The following is a 6,000-nucleotide window of genomic DNA, read 5'->3' on the forward strand; positions in this document are numbered from 1 at the left end:
AAATATTTAAATCAATGTGGTAAATATTGAGTTTAAATTTTGGGCAATTTGTTTTAAATTTTATCATATTAAAATTGCAAATTTTTAGACTAAAAAAAAAAACATAGTCAAATTAAAAATGTGTCATATTTAATTATAGTACGAAAACTGAAAATTATTTTTAATGATTTTTACATTGAACAAAACATTATTACAGTTGATATTGTCAATTAAATTTCAATAGCTCAATCTTAGGGAAATATATTTAATATATATATATATTTTTAAATTTAAATCTAATATTATTTGTATTATATCTATGTTTAAAGTATTATATTAAAAATGCTCAATATTTAAATTTAATATTAATCGTTATACATAACAAATTAAATTTTAATTTTATTTTTGTTGCTTTAAATATTATTCCTATTTAATTTAAAGTTGTAGTCGAGGCCATTTAAGGCTCGAATTTTATATTTAAAAATATTTACAAAAATTATATTTTAATTTATTGTTTTGTTCCATTAATTTAGACGAAACTCTTAAATCTCAGACGTAATCATAATCAATGATAATATTAAATTTAATGTTTTTTACGTTCGTACCTAAATAAAAATAATGTTAAATAAATGGAACACAAGTTATAATTTATAGTTATATATATATAGTTATATGTGTATAACAAATTCTTAAAGCGCATTTTTGGCGGCCTTTTTCTCCTTTACTCGCTGTTTCTTTGAAACGGATTCATACACACATACATGTATATACATATGCCCAGATCACTTCTCTTCGCATTCAGCATTGCACGGCGCGTGCCATCATTTAAGGGGTGTCCATTTTGAAAATACATCGATGTTTTTTTCGATGCAATACATCGAGGTTATGCATCGATATCATTCGATACATCGCTTGCGAAACATCGATGTTTTCTCAAAATCGAGTATTCCACATAACGTTCATAAAATATGGTTTTTCAATCAATGTTTTAGAATTTTTTTATTTTGTCATAAAACTACATAAAAATAGACAAATTTCTTAACTCTAATTTAATTCCAATATTCTTTAGAAAGGCTTTGTAAAAACAACAGCTTATTAATCCGTTTACCTTTCAACCTATTTCGTTGTTGATTCACTATTTGCGCCGCTTTTGAATACAATTGCTCTGATGGTACTGACGTTCCCAAAGTCGTCAAATATTTACGAGCGATTTTCTATAGTTGAGGGAGTTGAATTTCAAGATCTCTCCAAATTTCAATGGGTTCTTATTAAGCCTTCAGATTGGGAAGCCTGGCGTAATTCAATCGATGTTTTTGAAGAATACATCGATACATCGAGTGAATCGAGTGCCTTTCAAAAAATCGGACCGACGCGATACATCGTACAGAAAACATCGATTTTTTCGATACATCGATGTATATCGAATATCCCTACATCATTTCTAAGTCGCAGTTGAAGAGGTCGGATGTGTCGTGTAGTGAAAATTAAAGTTTAATCGCTGATGCCGAAGCCGCGCGCGTCTTTCATCAGAAACACAAATCAAAGATAGTGAACTGCCAAAATAACTAATCTGGATCGCGATTCTTACACGTTATTGGGTGAATAATTCTGCAATAAATTTGTTTTAGGCTTTTCTTATGTGCATACATACCCACGCTTAATATATATACATGTGTTGGTATGCATGTACATATGTGCAGCGTTCGTTTACCGCTTAATTGCCGTTAGACTTAGTTTGGAAGCCACTAGAAACGGTAAACGGACTCTGCACATACATGCATATGATTGCCGCTGGAACAAACATTGAGTATAGCCGTGCCTAATTACTGTGCGAAGCCCACGCTTCTTTCATTTATTTTCATTCTGAGTACCGTTGGAGCTTATCAGCATCTTCTATACAACAACAATTATCGAACGTTGGAGTCACATAGTGTTGATACCCTTTCAACATGAACGACACCAACGAAGACGAAGACGTATCGACCGAATCCAAACTCCCCACCTGTTGCTAGGAAAGTAACTGCATTAGATGTTGGAGCAAGCACCAGCTCAAATAAGTTTCATCTTCTAAGCACTGATAAGCCAGCTGATCATGGAAAAGACAACGAAAACGAAACACAAGAAGTGGAAACTGCAAGCAACGATTCGGACAAACCACCGCCAATATTCCTATCTGATGTTGCTAATATAACTCAAATGCTGTCATATCTCGGTAAAAAAAATTGATAAGCAACACTTTTACTCAAGTCAATGCGATGGACATGTTCGAGTAATGGTTAAAACTGTGGAAGAGTATAGAAAACTAATTAAAACTCTTCCATCCCTATCAACTTAAACAAGAGAGAGCCTTTAGAGTAGTTATTAAAATCTTCACTTTTCAACAGATACTGGACTGATTAAAAACGAAGTCGAATCTAAGGTACACAAGGTCAGAAACATAAGTAACATCAAAAGCCGAGTCACAAAGGAGCCATTAAATCTATTCTTTCTTGACATTGAGCCCGACAAAAACAACGAGGACATATATGACCTGAAACATATTGAAAATGCTATAGTCAACATCGACCCAGCTCGCAAAATTAATGATATAATGCAATGTTATCGCTGTCAACAATATGGACACACTAAAGCTTACTGCTCAAAAAACTACAAGTGCGTTAAATGCTCTCTTGAACATCCAAGCATCTGCTGCCCGAAAGATAAAGATTCTCCAGCGAAATGTGCAAACTGCGATGAAAATCATGCTGCCATTTACAAAGGGTGCCGTATTTACCAAGAAGTCATGTCCAAAAAGACAACAGGTCGCAAACAAAATATGAACGCAGACAATAAAACTGAAACAACCAACAATTATGCTCCACCGAATGCAGCGCCGTTCGAATACCAAACATATGCTAAAGTGACATCAGATAATACTAACGCAAACAATTCATTAGGAAGAATAGAACACCTATTGGAGAAACAGTTTTATGTTTTTAAAAACAAATGAAATACACGTCATGCTCATATCTGAAACTCATTTTACCACCAAATCTTACTGTCGGATAATCGGATATGATTTAATAAGAGCCGACCACCCTGCGAACAGAGCTCATGGAGGCTCTGCCATTCTCGTTAAAAATGGAATTAAATTTTCAATTATGGACAGTGTCAGGGAAGACTCCATACAAGCAGCTGTTATAGAGATAAAATGTGTGCATGCAGATGCGATAGTATCTGCTATCTATCTTTTTTCAGAGACTTGGGCCGAGACTCATTGTAGGAGGTGATTTTAACGCCAAAAATCCTTGGTGGGCTCCAGACTAACTAACCCTAAAGGAAGCGAGTTTTATAAATGCATACGAGCCAATAAATTTGTAAGCCTTTCAACTGGAAAACCAACATACTGGCCCACCGATAGCCGCAAAATTCATGACTTGATGGATTTTATAGTTTTTTCTGGAATTCCACAATCACACATGAATGTTATCGAAAATTTTGACTTTGGCTCTGATCATTCTCCTATAATAGCCACATATTGCGCTGTAGCTTGTATGCATAAAAAACCATATAAAATCATATTCTCCGTGCCAAATGAGCTTACCAATTCGACGTATACAAACGAAGGAAGTTTTAATGGAAATTAAGAACTTAAAAAACAAAAAAGCGCCCGGCCCGGACAAAATTAATGGACTAACTATAAAAAACTTACCACCAAAATGCATTCGTTTATTAACTCTTATATTTAATGCGATCATGAGGCTAGACCATTTTCCTACTCAGTGGAAATATGCTGAGGTGGTGATGATTTTAAAGCCAAAGAAACCTGAAACTGAGTTATCGTCGTACCGTCCCATAAGCTTACTGTCAACATTTTCTAAGGTATTTGAAAAAATTCTCTTGAAGAGAATGTTGCCTATTTTGGACGAACTCACCATCATTCCCGAATACCAGTTTGGTTTCAGGAGAGGACATGGAACCCCAGAGCAGTGCCATAGAGTTATACATGAAATTATAACAGCATTTGAGTGTAAAGAATACTGCACTGCTGCATTTCTTGACGTTCAGCAAGCGTTTGATAGAGTATGGCATAAAGGCTTACTATATAAAATAAAAAAATGGCTGCCTGCACCATACTATTTGCTGCTAAAATCGTATCTCGATAAACGCTGATTCTACGTTCATCAAAAAGAGGAGTCTTCTTCAATAGTAAACATAAATGCTGGCGTCCCACAAGGTAGCGTCCTAGGTCCTGTTTTATATACGCTATTTACTGCTGACATGCCAATTGCAAATAATGTAAGAGTTGCAACCTACGCCGACGACACAGTCATCATAGCAAATAGCTCTCTAAGGGAAGAAGCATCTGAATATCTACAACACGAGCTCGACCTTATTGAAGAGTGGTTTCAGCGATGGAAAATAAAAGTAAATCCGCTTAAGTCTGTACAGGTAACATTTGCATTAAGAGCTGGAAACTGCCCAGAAGTGAGTTTCAATAACTCACCTATTCCGCAAAGTGACTCAGTTAAATATCTTGGCATGCACTTTAATCGCAGGCTTACATGGAAGAACCACATAAAGGCAAAGAGAAAACAACTAACTATAAAAGCTAACAAAATGACCTGGTTACTGGGTCGAAATTCTCAAGTCAGCATAGAAAACAAAATACTGCTATATAAAGCAATTCCCAAGCCTGTCTGGACGTATGGTATACAACTATGGGGAAAAGCCAGTAACTCAAACATAGAGATCCTCCAGCGCTTCCAATCTAACATGTTAAGAAGAATTGGTAACGCTCCTTTTTATGTGACAAATGCAAATATCCATAATGACTTGAAAATCCCATTTGTGAAAGATTAAATTAGAAAACACAGTATAGCATATGTACGTAAACAAATTAAAAAGCCATGAAAATACTCTAGCAATTAATCTTGCAGATAACAGCTTAGAAATTAGAAGGCTTAAAAGAAAACATTTTCTCGATCTCCAGTATTTGTAAAACTTTAAATAGTATGCAATATAATAGTAAGCTTTATTGAAAGCTTTCTATTACTGTAATTGTTATTGTTAGAAAATTTGCTTATTGTCTACGATAGACAGATTGTAAATAAAATCGTTAAAAAAAAAAATACATGCATATATTTGTATGTAAGTGTGTGAGAATGTTTAAAAACAAATATCTTCTAGAGTTATTCACACATTTAACTGTGTATTTTACCGCGATCTAGTTTAACATAATTAACCCTCAAGATAAAGATCACGCCAAGATAAATTTTTAGCTTCGGAAGCCTAACTATTTGGTAAGTAGCGATCTAAAAATAAAAATATAAATGTGGTAATGTTATGTACATACATACGCACGCTGTGTATACATGTTTGTATGCATGCAAGTGCAGCGTGCGTTTACCGTTTTAGTTACCGCCCAAAAAAATTAAAAAAAAAAAAAAAAGCGGTAAACCCATTCTGCACATGCATGCATATGTGGCTGTATTGAGAATAGAATTAAAAAAAAGTACAATGATAAAAGAAAGTAATATTAAAAATAAATATGTGAACATTAAATTGACGTGTTTAATATAAAAGTATTTAAATTAAATATTAAATCATAATATTAAATACTTTGCATATTTAATAGAATGACTTAAAATGAACCTATTTAAATTAATGTGAAAAGTATTAGATTTCAAGTGGTTATTCTTTGTTTTAAAAAATATATATTTAAGTTTAATTTGGTTTAATTTAATACTCACATATTTAAATTTAATATCTCATTTTTTATCAGCTTACCCTGCAGTACCGTTCATTACGTTTTCTTTGATTCACTGATAATTCATTTACATTCATATTTTTCCGCATGTTTATATATGTTTTAAGGTCTTAACTTGAGTTAGGTTATCACGCTCATCCTTGCCGGAAGAAATACAAATTTTGCACCCATCCTCAAACACGCCGAGAATAAAATTTGATTACAGCAGCAAAGCTCATAGAAGTGTTTGGTAAGTGCCGTTTTTTATAATTTATTAACATTTCAGGGACCGC

This window comes from Drosophila elegans, unplaced genomic scaffold, assembly GCF_018152505.1.
Source record: "Drosophila elegans isolate 14027-0461.03 unplaced genomic scaffold, ASM1815250v1 contig_119, whole genome shotgun sequence".
Taxonomy (NCBI): domain Eukaryota; kingdom Metazoa; phylum Arthropoda; class Insecta; order Diptera; family Drosophilidae; genus Drosophila; species Drosophila elegans.